A 17,336-nucleotide genomic window follows, 5' to 3' on the forward strand; every position below is an offset into this window, starting at 1 on the left:
AATACTGAAAAGTTCCTCAAATTATGTTCATATGTTCCATAGGCACATGTAGCTAATGGCTACCATAGACAATGTAGTTCTAGATGTTACCTCTCAGAAGCCAGTCTCTCTCATGCGGTATTTTTACTCATCATTTCTACCCTTATACCCTGGGACAGAATTCTATCCCCAGTTCGCATGTCTTAACAGGCAACTTATAAAGAAAAGAGGAGACTTTTTAAAAATAAGCTTGCTGGATATTTGATAAGAGTACCATTTGAAAACCTTAGGCTTATTTGCCAGATGTTGTCAATTCCTGAGTTATTTGGAATACTATTCAAGCATCTCACATAGTTTATAGGGTATTTATCACAAATTTCTTTATGTCAGGGACCTAAGTTTCTGTCATTCTTTCCAAATTTGCAGATACTTGTTAAAAATAACTAACTTAGAAGATTTATCATGCATATGTTTACTGATAGAGTGGCCTCAAATAAGCTACAGTCCGCATGCCTTCAGAAAAAAGAACGCCTGATGTGAAGCGAGCCCCTGTAGACCCATAGTTGAAACGCCTGTGGGTATCTTGGAAAAGATTGCAGATTCGGTTATGTCACAACAGATTTTAGCCAGTCCTGTGAGACTCAGGCAAACTATCCTTACTTGAATTGAATCTGAAACCCTGAGAGATTGAAAAAGAGGTCACTGTGGAAGCAGGTGGACTTTTGGGAGCCCTGCTGAGGCAATATTGAAGCAGTCCTCAGTGTCTATTTCTTTCTCCTTCCTTCGCCCTTTTTTTCCTCCCAGCTTGTCCACCTACTTAAGATCCTTCTCTTGAGTCACTGGACAGTTGCTTTAAGAATTCTGACTACTTTTCTAGCTTTGCTAACTTCCAAGGTGGGACCAATTAGGTAATAAAAAACTCAAAAGCAAAAAAGAGAGAAAGAAAAAAACAACAAGAGTGCCATTTTAAACCCCTCTAGTCTCATCCAGATGCGAACAATTTGCATCTAGATACAGTTTGCATAGTAGATAAATGATCTACTAGCTGTAGATTGGCTTTTTATAGTAGTGATTAAAAGAAATGGTACAGTATGAAACAGATGCATATGTTTGGCGAGATGCTACCATGAGAAAGACCATGAACCTCAGTAAGGAGATTGACTTTCATGTCATAGGTAGACGAAGTAAAAACAAATTTCATAAATCTAATAACCCAAAAAGAGAAAATAGTCTCACAGAACATACTTGGATTTTTTTTAGTATTTATTTTTGAGAAGGAGCAAGCGAGTGGGGGAGGGACACACCTCAGAGCCTGACACAGGGCTCAATCCCATGAACCCTGAGATTATGACCTGAGCCGGGTCTGGCATTCAACCGACTAAGCCACCCAGGAGCCTCAAAACAAACTTGGATTTTTAACTCTGTTCTTAATTCTTTAATTCATTAAGTTTAAAACTATAAAAAATAAACTTAAAGAACTTCATTTAAGGGCCACATAGTAAATATTTTAGGCTTGTGGGCCATGAATAGCCTCTATCATCTGGTCTTTATTCTTTTGTTTCATTTCAAAACCTCTTAAAAATCTAAAAAAAAAAAAAGTTTTTAGCCTGATAGCCATACAAAAATAGGCAGCACACTGTATTTACTCACAGGCCGTAGTTTGCCTGCAGCAGATTTAGAAAACTATTTTGTGCAGATATCAACAGGACATGAAAACTGTGAGCTGCGTTATTGGTCCACATTCTGTTCCCATTCAGTGTTCATCATGAAATATTACATGTTCTGATAAGTGAAATGGTATGGCAAGTGAAAAACAACAAGAGCTAATGATGGAATATTATTCAGCCATTAAAAAGAATAAAACCTCACCATTTGAATGACATGGATGGAGCTAGAGAGTATAACGTGAAACAAAGTAAACCAGAGAAAGACAAATGCCACAGGATTTCACTCATATGTGGAACTTAAGAAACAAAGCAAATGAACATGGGTGGGGTGGGGAGGAGGAGAGACAAACCAAAAAACAAACTGTTCACTATAGAGAACAATCTGACGGTTACCAGAGGAGAAGGGAGTTGGAGGAGGGTGAAATAGGTGATGGCGATTAAAGAATACACTTGTCATGATGAAACACATATAGAAAAATTTTAAGCAAGCAAAAACAATCTCACTGTTAACTAGGAAAAAAAAAACAATCTCACTGTTAACTAGGAAAAAAAAACTCAGCTAATATTTGTTGAATGTTTTCCATATGCCAGATAAGTTACTAGAGTTATATTATTTATTCCTTATAATAGCCACCGTACAAGTGCAGTACTATTATTATCTCCATTTTAGAGATGAAACTAAGGCACAGATTAGTGACAGAATTTTTTCAATGTTACACATTTTAAAGAGCGAATATGAAAACGCACATTGCTTAGAATCTATGCACTTTTTCCACCAAAGGTCAAATGGTAACATTTTAGTTTTTACAGCTATACAGCAGGTCATGTTTACTCACCTCAGTCAACAGAGCACAGTAACCGCTGCGAACAGGGATGGCCGTCTTCCAGGAAAACTTTGTTTGCAAAAACAGGCAGAGGGGTCAGACCCTCAGACCAGTTTTCTGTTACTTGCACCAGGCCAATTCTTCTCCTCCCTGAGTGTCCTAAGAATCATCTGACCGTCTTTTTAAAGCACAGACTAATTCATTACATCTGGGAAAGGACCTGGGACTGATTTGTTTACACATCCCCAGGTGATGCTGGCACTGCTAATTTATTGACCTTTGAGTAGCAAGTTTCTGGATCATGGTGCTACACTTCCAGGTAAAGCAAGGTTCTTAAGAAGAATTGATTTCCTAAGTCACATTTTATCAATTACCTTTCCAAAGCTAACATTTATCGCACACTTAACATACATCAGATACTGTGCCAAGCATTTTGTGTACACTTCAAATAAACCATTAACCCTGTTGTTTAAGCCAGATGCCTGCGTACCATTCTTTAGTGGACTCTTCAGCATCCGTCAAGTCTCATGTACTATCCACTACTTAATTCTACTTCCAAAACATATTTCAACCCATCCTTTTAAGAATCTACCACCAGGGCGCCTGGGTGGCTCAGTCAGTTCATACGTGAGATCAAAATCTCACGGTGCTCGAGTTAGAGCCCTGCATCTGGCTCTCTGCTGTCAGCACAGAGCCTGCTTAGGATCTCCTGTCTCCCTCCGTCTCTGCCTCTCCCCTGCTCACTCACTGTCTCTCAAAAATAAATATTAAAAAAAAAAAAAAAGAATATACCACTTCCACCCAAATATAAATCTTAAATCTTCACCTGGACCTCCACAATAACCTCTTAATTGTTTGTGTTGCCAAATATGATCCCCTTCATTAGTGACACACATTTAATGAACGTTCGCTAAATGAATGGGTAAGTTAATGAAACTCTCTGGAATAGTCTCTCCATGAGGACAGGAGTTTTGCCTTGTTATTTTACATAGCTCTCGAGTGTCTGGTATATGGTACACATTCAGTTAATGTAGTATTAAATATCTCATTTACTATGTATAAAACTCTAAGACTTTGAATACTGATATTATGTCCATTTTATAAATGAATAGGCTCAGTAGTTAAGTAACTTAATCAAGGTCAAAAAACATTAGTTGATAGAGTCATACTTTGAACACAGGTTTTGTTTCCCAAGCATATACTATTAACTTCCGTGCAATGGTATATCACCACACACATGGAAAAGTCTCCATTAATAGATCCCTGAAAGCTACATTAGATTTTTAACACATCATTATTTACAACTTATTTGCGGATATTCTTAGCAACTTCTATCATGGCCCATTTCTCTTCTTCCTTGTTTACTGGCTTATAATTCTGTCTTTAATTCTCCAATAATTTGGGGAATACTTTTTGTACACTCAATAATACCATAAATGTTTTGAAGATAAGATGAGTCTTTTGTATAACCCACACCAGGCTTGGAGCAAGCCATTAGGTATAATGTTTGTTGAAGTACCTTATACTCAGCCTTTTATTATTGTGCTTTGCTAGCATGTTGCTGTGACTTCTTAGTAATTTTTCCCAAGCTTCTTCAGTCTTGAGGGAAAATGATCTCTTGCTATGTTCTACTCTAGCTGTTAGAAAACAAAGATGATCTTTGAATTAAGAAATGGGGAGTCTGAACATGTGGATTTTGTTTGTGTCTCGGAGCATATGTGTATTTACTGAGCCTCATGAAATTGGGTCTTTTTACTTCAACAGATAGAATCCTAACTCTTCAGTACCTGTGTATTTTGGCAACTTTGCTTCCGAAGCATCGTTCAGCGCACTCAGAACAATTGGTGCTTAGAGAGACATTAAAGAGATGTTAAATGCTATTTAAGGTTTTGTGGGTTCGGGCTCTTTTTGTGTATAGAAAAGAATGAGACTCTTGAGACATTAACCCTGTTGAGAAGAAAATGGAATATTTGAATCGCATCAGGCTACAATGCTTACTATAAATTAAGGCATTCAGGGCTCTCCCATGAGAGTGGTAGATACAGTGTTACCATGACTATAAACCTATGTCCCACTCCAGCTGGATGGCAGAAAGGCAGGAGGAGGGACGAAAGACTGTTAATATAATTTATGTGATATATAATGTATCCAACAAATTATAATGACGTATTTTCCACTTCAGAAATCATTACACTCACTGTGATTCATGAAGTAGTAAAAGCAGGAGGGCTGGACAATCTGTAGCACATGTGTGGCCATGGCTTCCTTCCATGCCTAGAGCCGTTGTCATTTATTGATTACATTGCATTTTTCTTCCAAGCCCAAAGGGGGCCTCAGAATTCTTTTCAACATGGTCTTAAAGCCAGTCACTTCCAAAATTAGTGTTGGCACCAAAGGTCAACCCAGAACTACAGAATTATTAGTTGCAAACAGGAGGTGGGAGAGCATTGTTAAACATAGGCAGATACAATCAGTTAGCAAAATGAAGCAATTCATCTGTTAATACCTCTCCTTATGCTCTGTGGTTATCAAAGTTGATGGTATGCTGAGCACTCTTAAGCCTGGGAAACTAATACAAATGCTAAGGTTTGAAACTCTCGTTTAGTCACTTATATCCTGTTCCTCATATGAAAAAGTCAAAACTGGTGAGTTTATGTAGGGCATGGATTCTGTATACCAATGTATGTGTATGTGTATACACTGAAGTATAATGAAGTATAATTAACATACAGTGTTATTTCAGGTGTATAAAATAGTGATTCAACAACTCCATACATTATTTAGTACTCATCACATAGACATACTGTTTAATCCCCATCACCTATTTCACCCATCCCCCCAGCCGCCTGCCTGCTGGTAAATATCAGTTTGTTCTCCATAGTTAAGAGTGTGTTTTTTGTTTGTATCTATTTTTCTTAGCTCATTTAGGTTCCATTTAAATGAGAAAAGTCAATCATATGGTATTTGTCTTTCTGACTTACTTCTCTTAGCATTATACCCTCTAGATCTATTCAAGATGTCACAAACCCCAAGATCTCATTTTTTTATGGCTGCGCAATATTTCATTGTATAGATACCAGATCTTCTCTATCCATTCATCTATCAATGAACACTTGGGTTGCTTCCATATCTTAGCTATTGTAAATAAAAATGCTGCAATAAACATAGGGGTGCATATATCTTTTTAAATTAATGTTTTCATTTTTGAGGAGTAAGTGCCCAGTAGAATTACCAGATCATAGGGTAGTTCTCTTTTTAATTTTTTGAGGGACTTCCATACTATTTTCCATAGTGGATATACCAGTTTACATTCCCACCAACAGCGTGTGAAGATTCCCTTTTATCCACATTCTTGCTGACACCTGTTATTTCTCATCATTTTGATAATAGCCATTCTCACAATGAAATTATATCTCATCGTGGTTTTAATTTGCATTTCCCTGATGATGAGTGATGCTGAGCATCTTCTTATGTATCTATTGGACATCGTATATAATCTCTGGAAAAATGTCTACTCAGGTTCTCTGCCCATTTTACTTCTAGGTTTTATGGTTACAGGTCTTATATTCAGGTCTTTAATCCATTTCGAGTTAATTTTTATATACGGTATAGGATAGCAGTCTAGTTTCATTCTTTTGCATGTGACTGTCCAGTTTTTCCGACATTATTGAATATAGTGTCCTTTATGTATTTCAGCCACTTTTGTTGTAGATCAATAGGCTATATGTGTCTGGGTTTATTTCTGGGCTCTATTCCATTGATTTATATGTCTTTTTATGCCAGTGCATATTGTTTCGATTACTATGGTTTTGTAATGTTGTTTGAAATCAGGAAGCATGATGCCTTTATCTTTTTTCTTCTTTCTCAAGATTGCTTTGGCTATTTGGGGTCTTGTGTGGTTCCATACACATTTTAGGATTGTTCTATTTCTTAAAAAATAGCATCAGAATTTTGATAGGAATTGCACTGCATCTGTAGATTGCTATGGGTAATACGGACATTTTAACAATGTTAATTCTTCCAATCCATGAGCATGAAATATCTTTCCATTTATTGGTGTAGTCTTCGATTTCTTTCAGTGTACAGATGTTTTATCCTCCTTGGTTAAATTTAGTCCTAGGTATTTTTTTTGACGTATTATAAATAGAATTGTTTCCTTAGTTTCTCTGATAGTTTGTTAGTGCATAGAAATGCAACATATTTTTGTATATTGACTCTAAAAATTTTTTAGTTTTTATTTAAATTCCAGTTAGTTAATACATAGTGTAGTATTAGTTTCAGGTATACAATATAGTGATTCAGCACTTCCATATGACACGCACTGCTCGCCACAAGGGTACTCCTTAATCCCCATCACCTATTTAACCCATCCCTACCCACCTCCCTTCCAGTAACCATTAGTTTGTTCTCTATACTTAAGAGTCTGTTTTGTGGTTTGCCCGCTCTCTTTTTCCCCCTTTTAGCTCATTTGTTTTGTTTCTTTGGATGCCTTTTATTTCTTTATTGCCTTATTGCTCTGGCTAGGACTTCTAATACTACGTTGAATAAAAGTGGTGAGAGTGGGTATCCTTGTCTTGTTCTGATCTTTAAAGAAAAGCTTTCAGCTTTTCACCAGAGTATGATGTCAGCTGTGGTATTGTCATATATGGCTTTCATTATGTTGAGGTACATTCTTTCTATACCCACTAGGTTGAGAGTTTTTATCATAAATGGATGTTGAATTTTGCCAAATGCTTTTTCTGCATCTATCGAGATGATCATATGATTTTTATCCTTCATTTTGTTCATGTTGTATTTCACCTTGGTTTGCAGATGTAGAGCCATCCTGCATCCCTGGAATAAATCCCACTTAATCATGCTGTATGATTCTTTTAATGTATGTGTTTTTGAAACGAATTTTTATACATTATATAATATATTCCTTTTAGTGTCTGGTTTCTTTTGTGCAATGTATTTATTTATTGTTTATTTTGAGAGAGTTTGAGCGAGTGGGGGAGGGGCAGAGAGAGAGAGAGAGAAAGAATCCCAAGCAGTTCCTGCACTGTCAGCACAGAGTGCATGGGGCTCAAACCCACAAACCATGAGATCAGGACCTGAGCTGAAACCAAGAGTTGGTCACTCAACTGACTGAGCCACCCAGGTGCCCCTCTCCTATGCAAATTTAGGTATGAACAATTCATTCACTATTTTTCCACTGAAGGCTGGGTTCTCCAAAGACCAATGCGGAGAAGCTGTATGGATTGCAACATGCTAGTTACTGCTCCATAAGGAGGAAAGAAGATTGGGCAGAGAAAGCAGTTGAACTGTGAAGCAGACCTGACAAAGGCTCAAGTGAAAATTGCCCATAGAGTGGCCTGCATTGAGCTGAAATGACTAAGCATTTACTCCTCTCCCTTATTCAGTTCCCAGATAGGGGCTGTGCGAAGGGCAAGCCCCAGGCAAAGCAACTACTTGCAATTGAGGCAGATGCTGAAAGAGGTGAACAGGTAGAAGCTGCCTGCTGACTGCATTGTTTGTGACTCATCAGTCAATCCTAGGGCAGGATTTAAAAAAAGAAAAAAAAAGCCTGAAAACAAATTATCTGAAAGTGGGATTAATATCACACTACATTGGGGTAAGTGAAAGTCTCTTTTTCAAGTTCCTCTGTATATAAGAGACATTTTATAACCTGGATCTTGGCAGCACATCTTGGTAATATATTACCATATTTTTGCTGCGTTATATTACATTCCATGAATCTAGCTTTACAATAGGTCTTGATTTATGACAGTTTAAGTGTACAGGTTTACACTTCAACATTACCTCGGCTATTAAACATTTTTTTTACATCTCCCAATGCATTTTGTTTTAATTTTTTTAATGTTTACTTCTGAGAGAGACAGAACGTGAGCAGAGGAGGGCAGTGAGAGAGAGGGAGACCCCGAATCTGAAGCAGGCTCCAGGATCCGAGGTGTCTGCACAGAGCCTGAAGCAGGGCTCAAACTCACAAACCATGAGATCATGACCTGAGCTGAAGTCAGATGCTTAAAAGACTGAGCCATTCAGGTGCCCCACCCTATGCATTTTAGAATTACTGGCTGCAACAAGCTAGCACCTAGGAGATCTGTCAAGGAAAGGGCACAGAAGCTGATGAAGATAATGAACTGGATCTCATCAGGAGAAAAACGGAGACACCGGGCACTCACTTCCCTCACTGAACTCCAGCACAACTTAAATGTTTTTGCTGGCTTGCATTAGCAAACTCATTATAGCAGGGTTTGGTTTGCACGGTGAGTAGTTTGTAAGTTTTGTAGCTTGGTGTGGTATTGTTATAATGTATAGGAATATTCAGATAGTCAGAGTTTGTATACTAAAATAAACCTATATTTCATGTAATACACACACACACACTTCGAACTGTAAATTTGTATTTTGTGAGGTATTCCTTACTGTATTGGGAATATAATAAGATGGTGATTAGTAGTACTTTTTTTATTTATTCTGGTAACGTAGCTTTGGTGGAAATTGTCAACAGAATCCTACAAAACCCAAAACAATAATGAACATCGTTAGCCATTTCATGCCTCAGTGCCTACAGCTAAACATGTACTAAGTAAAGTTAATGATAGTGCAGACTGCCTTTCTAGTGTCATTTCCAGTTGGGGAATGTAATTACATTTAATTGAGTTGAAGCACATTATTACACTGAACCATGCCTCTCTTGATTCTAAATAAGCAATCTGGGGTATTTTGTAACAGTGGAAAAATGCTTTCAATCTGAATAGAGAAAAATTTAGTATGGCAGCCAATGTAGGTTTATCTCCAATTATGGACAATTAGGAAGAATCTTTGGTATTAGTAGAAGGAAGTTCTGACAACTGATTAAAGCATAGGTCAGGTTAAATTAAAAATTTATGTAAAGTACACAAAAAGCTGAGCAAATGATATGAGGGGAAATGTAGAATAGTGAAAAAAAAAGTGATTAGGGAAAATGAAGTCCTGAAATCTCAGTTCTAAAATCACGAACCACTAGCTGTATTTGGAGACTATGCCCAGTTATTTCATCAATGAAACAGTTGGTCAAAGTGCACCTAAAAGATCTCTTCTCACAAAAACTTATTGATGTACGCACAATTCATACTTAATGTGTCCTGAGAAATAGATGACTGTTATCACTTACATTACTCCAAAATACATTATTTGAGGGAAAATGTAAATGTCATGATAGTTCTGTTTTTGGTAAAATAAACATCTGACTCTTCATTTCTTTTGCATTGTTTTTCACAATATCACCTTATTATTTCCTATTCATGATTATGCCAATTGCATTTCACTGTAAGTACACATCCTCAAAGGAGCAAGAATATACAAAGGGGAACATGCAGTCTCTTTAACAGATGGTGCTGGAAAACTAGACAGTTTCCTATGCACAAGAATGAAGCTGGATTACATTCTTATACCATCCACAAAAATAAACTCAAGATGGATTCAAAACCTAAATGTGAGTCCTAAAACCATAAAGCTCCTAGAAAAAAACATGGGCAGTAATTTCTTTGACATTGGCCACCGAAACATTTATCTAGAATGTCTCCCGAGGCAAGGGAAACAAAGGCAAAAACTAAACTACTGGGGTTACACCACAATAAAAAGCTTCGATATGGTGAATGAAATCCTCCACAAAATGACAGGCAAGTTATTGAATGGGAGAAGATATTTGTAACTGATATATCCAATAAGGGGTTAATATCCAAAGCATATAACGAACTTATAAACTCAATACAAAAACAAAAAAAAAAAAAAACCCACAAAACAAAAACAAAGACTCCAATTCAAAAATGGGCCGAGAACCTGAATAGACATTTTTCCAAAGAAGATGTACAGATGTCCAACAGACACATATCAAAGATGCTCAGCATCACTCATCAGGGACATGCAAATCAAAACCATAATGAGACATAACCTCACACCTGTAAGAATGTCTATTATCAAAATGGGGAGAAATAAGTGTCAGCGAGAATGTGGAGAAAAGGTGGCAATGTAAATTGGGGCATCCACTATGGAAAAGAGTATGGAGGTTTCTCAAAAAATTAAAAATAAAACTACCCTATGATCCAGCAATTCCACTACTGAGTATTTAGCCCCTAAAAATGAAAGCACAAATTCAAGGAGAAATGCCCCCCTATGTTTATTGCAGCATTATTTACAATAGCTAAGCTATGGAAGCAACCCAAGTGTTCACTGATAGATGAATGGATAAAGAAAATGCAGTATATAAATACAATGGAGTATTACTTAGCAAGAAAAAAAAGAATGGAAACTTTCCATTTGCAACATCAGTAGAACCTTGAGGGCATTATGCTAAATGAAACAAGTCAGAGAAATCTAAGTATCATATGGTTTCACTTATATGTGGAATCTAACCAAACCAAACAAACAAAAAACTGAGCTGATAAATATCAAGAACAGATTGGTGATTGCCAGAGAAGAGGGGGAGCAGGGCATGAGCAAAATGGGTGAGAGGGGTCAAAAGGCACAACTTCCAGTTATAAAATTAAAAAGTCATGAGGTTATAATGTACAGTATTGTGACTATAATCATTATGTATTGCATATTTGAAAGTAGGTTGTTATTTTATTTCATTTTAAAAGTCCTTACGAGGTTCAGAGAATTTAAAAATCTTGTCCAAGATCACACAGCTAAAAAGTGGAAGAGATTGCTCTGATATCCAAAGTATTATTTTGTGAATCCATTTACTTTTATCTCCATGCTTTGTAACTTATATTATCCAGTCATCCAATTCAAGTTTGTTTCTTTTTTCTGTTACTAGTAAGATTTTCTCTTGATTTCAAGCCAGGTTTTCAGACCAGGAAGTTTTCATGTTTCTTTTTACTTTTTCTTGATGAATGTAGACACATGTATAAGTTGTTGTGAAACGTTTCCCTAATGAAAATATAAATTTATGCTACCAGCTTCTTCGAGCATTACTCAATGTCAAGCATACTGTCATGAAATTTTTAAATGTCATTTTGAAATGTGGATTCTAGCAGGGGTACGGGCCTTTTAGGAATCAGATAAAACTATTTTAATTATTGATAAAGTACACAATACTACAAATTACAAAGTAGCAACTTTTTTAAAAGTAATATTCAGACTTCAACATACTCTCTCAAGAAGGCTTCCAGTAGATTTTCCTAAGTCCGAAGCAGGTAAGAAACAAAGAACCTCTGTCACTCACAACGTGTTACCAATACAATCAAATGAACAAAGTTTAACATAGACAATCCCTAGATTTTGCTTTTTTGCTCATTTGAGTCTTGCCAAATTAGAACAAACAAAACCTGATGCTCATCACCTTTTACTCTTTCATTTACCAGTTTTTCACATAAACCATTATTGAACTGATCAAGCAACTTCCAATCCCAACTTTGCCATAAAACAATTCTACTTCTACTCAAGCCCTAGAAGTTCATTGAAAATGAAAGCAGTTCCTTCCTATATAACTTAAAATGTTGAGCCTGAAATCCTATTCAAATGTCTAACAGAATTCTTTACTTAACTACTGTACAACTTGGACTACAAAGGGCTTGCATAGATAAATTATTTCACCTGACTGCTAACAATAAGAAACGTGAAAATTACAAGTCATATTAAACAAAAGGAATAAGCTATTGCATTGAAAGAAGAGGCATTAACAGAGCTAGTTTTTAGAAATAGAATATGTTGGGGCGCCTGGGTGGCGCAGTCGGTTGAGTGTCCGACTTCAGCCAGGTCACGATCTTGCGGTCCGTGAGTTCGAGCCCCGCGTCAGGCTCTGGGCTGATGGCTCAGAGCCTGGAGCCTGTTTCCGATTCTGTGTCTCTCTCTCTCTCTGCCCCTCCCCCGTTCGTGCTCTGTCTCTCTCTGTCCCAAAAAATAGATAAACGTTGAAAAAAAAAAATTAAAAAAAAAAAAAAAAAGAAATAGAATATGTTGAAGTCAGAGAATTCCCCCAAAACAAAATGTTGTGAGGAAGCAGAAAAAATATGAATGGGAAGTTGGGGAATAGTTACATGGTAGGACAAAAAAATGTAGGAAAAGCTCACAACGGAAGTGACTCAAATGGAATAAATGGTCCAGCCAAAGCTGAGTGTGCATGGCTCTCTTCCCCAATGAGAAAACAATACAAACTCTCCAGAAGAACAAAATTAAGGAGACTGACAATATCAAGTGTTGATGAGAATATGGAGCAACCATAACTCTGATACACTGTTAGTGGGAGTGTAAAGTGGTACAACATTCTGGAAAAAGTTCTTGCAGTTGCTTATAAAACTAAACTTATACTTAGCCTACAACCCAGAAGTTACACCTCCAAGTAGTTACCAAAGGAAGTAAAATATTGGTACCAGAATATTCACATCTGTTTTGTTTCACAGTAGACAAAAACCAGAACAGTCCAGCTGTCCATCAACGGGAATAAAAATAAACCACTTACACATAGAACAAAATGAATGACTCTCAAAAAACATGCTGAATGACAAAAGCCTTATAGAAAAGAAAATACATACTGTCATGCTCTTTCATTTAATTTATTAAAAATCCTAAAACAGGCAATATTAACCTATAATTAAACAGCCAACTAAAAAACAGAATGGCCATGTCCTGGGAGAGATGGAGGAAATGGAGCTTGACTGAGAAGGGACATAAAACAAATATATAGTCTGAGAGCAATGTTGTGTATCTGGAGAGAAATCTGGGTTGTATAACTGCATGCATTTTTCTGAAATTTATTGAATGATACTCTTAAGATTGGTGCATTTCATTATATGCAAAGTTTATCTCAAAAATTTAAAAAGCCTCTAAGTTAATTTTGAGTGCTGGTTAATGATATGCATGCCAAAGTGATTAGGGGTGAAGTGTACTGATGTCTTCAATTTACTGTAAAATGCATGGAAAATTGGGTCAATGATTAGACAGGGGATGAAAAGGTGGATAGATATGTAATAAATCAAGCAAGGTAAAATGCAAATTGTAGAATCTAGGTTGTGGATATATGAAGGGTGCCATATAAAATTCTTTAAACATTTTTTGTTTGAAGTTTCTCTTAATGAAATGTGGAGCAAATGCAGAGATTAATTACCCACTATAAAATATTATCACTTCCTCTCCTGCTTTGATGAAGACAAAGGCCAGTGGTTTTCTGAAATAGGTAGAGTATGTAGGTCTTGGGTACTGAGAAGAGAGGGCTCAGAAAGTGAAAGCAGATGGGGGCTCAAATTGCAGATGTTATGCACTTGTATAAATAAATTAAGCAATTGCTTAAGTTCTTTGGGCGACAGTCTCCTTCTGTTCATATAAAGATAATACTTTCTACTTCATAGGGCTATTGGGAGGATTAAATTAGATGATAAAAGGAGAAGATGATAGCTGTGTCTTCAAGGCAGATCTGCCTACAGTCTGAAGCATTGTAGATTCCACCCACCATCTGTGAATAAGCCAAGGGCTTTTCCTCCCTCCCTCCCTCCCTCCCTCTCTCTCTCTCTCTCTTTCTCTCTCTCTCTCTTTCTCTCTCTCTCAATCTTAACCCAATTTCCAGCCTCACTCCTTTAAACACAAGACTTCCAGATAAACATATTATATTTTCTAATTTGTTTGAAATGATATTTAGGTTAGTAATTTCCAACCACCCCATTGGATTAGTGTATATCCCTGTACATTCTACTTCTAAGAATAAAAATGTCTGGCAAAGAAACATGTATTATTTCTTGAAATAGGGCTGCTACTATACTGTTAAAAGTAAATTATTTTATACAAATCTGGGCCTTGATATAATTATATGCTATACAAACAAACCTTCAAACACATAAGAGCCTGGATGACAGAATTTTGAACGGACTCTCATGCACATATGTTTGTAGCTTAAATCATCTGGACTGAAAAATCAGCCTATCTGCTACCACCTGGTGGTAGTTTACCCAAATACGAGCTGTAATATTCCTGTATTTAAATAAACACCTGATCAATTCAACTCTCAATCTATAAATCTAAAACGTGTTGCTAACTCAAAACGCTGTGGGAGATCTAATTTTTTAAGCATATTTCCAGATGTTTCATTTACTTTCCTTAACACAGTAAATCATTATCACATGGAAGATCCTTTAATGTTTTTGTATAGTATTAACCAGCCTTATTTTCCCTTGTTTTCATTCACACAATGTGTGCTCCAGCAAAATTATCTACCTGCTGCTTTTCAGTCTGCCCCCCTCAACCCCCAGCTAGCAATGTTCTTTCATGCCCACCTCTGTATGTACAAATCAAATGTTCTCATGTCAACTCCTCCACAAAATCTTTACACTTTATCAAACAGAACATACTCTCTTCTCTGATTTCCTGTAGCAATTCACTGTAGTGCCCATCCTCACAGTAGGTCACACTTACACTGGGTTACAGTTGTTTACGTACTTCACCCAGCTTTTAGGAGATCACAAAATATAGAATTGCCCCCTAATATTATATACAATTATTTTTGTAGTTCACAAAGAACACAGCATTTTATTTTTTATTTTTTATTTTTTGTAAATTAGTTATGAAAGAGAGAAAGCGGGAAAGACAGAGTGCAAGTGGGGGAGGGCCAGAGAGAGGGAGACAGAGGATCCAAAGTGGGCTCTGTGCTGACAACAGAGAGCCCCATGTGGGACTCCAATGAACCAACCCTGAGATCATGACCTGAGCCGAAGTCAGAAGCTTAACTCACTGAGCCACCCAGGTGCTCCTAACATTTTAATAAATACCTAGTAAGAGGCAGTTTAGAATCAGTGGTTAGGCTTTGGGATCAACTGTGTTCAAATCCCAGATTACCAGTAGTAACTTCACTCTGTATTTTTAAAATGGTACAAACATGATTAATTGGAGAGCTATGTGGAAGGCAAGGTATCTGTATTTTCCGAACATCAATAGCTCATAGTATTCTCTTAATAAGTATTTAGCACATACTTTTGAATAAATTAATTAAGAGTGTTCCATAAGACTAATTACACAGATATAAAGAATAATCTCAGCATACATATGTGTGTATATACATACACACACACACACACACACTCTCTCTCTCTCACTCATACACACACACACACACACACACACACACACACACATTGCACTATAATATTACCTGGACACAATCCTCACATTTTGTGTGATATAGCCAATAGATAACTAAATCAGTCAGGAGAATCAGATCAAAACTGTGAAAATCCAAATTCCACATTTCAGACCCACATTGTTCTAGCTGAATAGAAGTTAGCTCTCTAGTTCTTGTTTTACTGCCTGTGTCTGATTCTTTTTAGGGTCTGTGTTTTAGTTGCTTTTTTCCCCTCATCCCTTGTCTTTATCTGGACCTAATTATGTCTTATGTTTACTTTGTTTTGAATTGTGATGTTCCTGCTTAACTTCCCATCTTTCTATTAACAGTCTTAAGTATTTGAAAGAAAGGGTTTTTTTTTTCTTTTTTAAACACAAATATTATAGAACACTGAGAGATGGGGACATAAGTAAAAACATTTAAGAATTCAAAGACAATGAAACCTTGAGATAAAAGCAGGTGTAAAAATGAGTGAGACATCAGTGTCAGGCTCTTAGGGGTGTTGCTAAATTATGTTCTGTCCAAGAATATTTTAGCCAATTGAATTTAATTCAACACATATTTACTGATTTCCTACAATGTGCATCAACCATGGAGGGAATAGAAAGTTAGTAATATGTCACCTCTAACCTCAATAATCTAGTGCAGGAAGTGGAGGGGGGGTTAGGAGAATGGCCATATGCAGAAATTTCTACAATATAATGCTAAATGTAGGGGAAAACATAAGAACACCACAGATGAGATGCTCTTCAGGTTCAGAGCAGAGCACGGTAACATCCAATTGGAGTAATTCGAGAAAAAAACCTTCCTTTAAAAAGGTGACTATTGAACTATAAGCAACAAAATAAATATAGCATTTGATTTTTTCCCCAACAAATAAATATGCTGGAGTCCATACTTATGCCAAGATATATTTGAATACATAAATAAATGAGGTAGCTCTTCCTTACAGACTAATTCTGATTAATAAATATAGAGGGAATGGGGAATATATAAAATCAGAAAACATCACAGTAACAACTGTTGTAAGCAAAATCCACTGAGGATGTTAAAATCAGTGGGTGAAGATTTGAGGAGAAATAGCATACTATTATAGTCTCTTCCAAGATATATAATAAAAGGAGAAATAGTAACTGGAGGACCTTGAAGACACCACTCTAAGTGATCAAGGTTGACATCTCTTGTAGTTAAGACATATCAACATCATGTACCCCCTGATATGATGCATTGGAAAGGACACAACATGGCATTTGTGGTATTCTTGCCAAAGATACAAAAATTTTATCATGAAAAAAACATTATATGGAAAAAATTGAGGGAAATTTTATGAAATAACTGATGAGTACTGATCAAAAGTGTCAAGATTATGAAAGATAAGGAAAGACTGAGGAATGGTCACAGATTGGAGTAGACTAAGGAGCTATTCAAGTGAATGAAATGTGGATCCTGGAACAGAATCTGATTTTCTTCTACTGTTTTTGAATTGTGAGTAAAGAGATTCAATTTGTGGTTAAGGAAAATTCATTTTAAAAAATTATGTATTTATTTTGAGAGTGAGGAAGCATGGTTGGGGAGGGGCAGAGAATGAGGGAGAGAGAATCCCAAGCAGGCTCTACGCTGTCGGCATAGAGCCTGACATGGGGCTCAATCTCACAAACAGCGAAATCGTGACCTGAGAGGACATCAAGAGTCATACACTTAACCAATTGAGCCACCCAGACACCACTAAAGAAAATTCCTTTGTCAATAGGGTTGAGTTCCTCAAGATAA

This window comes from Lynx rufus, unplaced genomic scaffold (assembly GCF_022079265.1).
Source record: "Lynx rufus isolate CCGP_SWC_20201006 ecotype Redwood Valley unplaced genomic scaffold, mLynRuf1.p SCAF_5, whole genome shotgun sequence".
Taxonomy (NCBI): domain Eukaryota; kingdom Metazoa; phylum Chordata; class Mammalia; order Carnivora; family Felidae; genus Lynx; species Lynx rufus.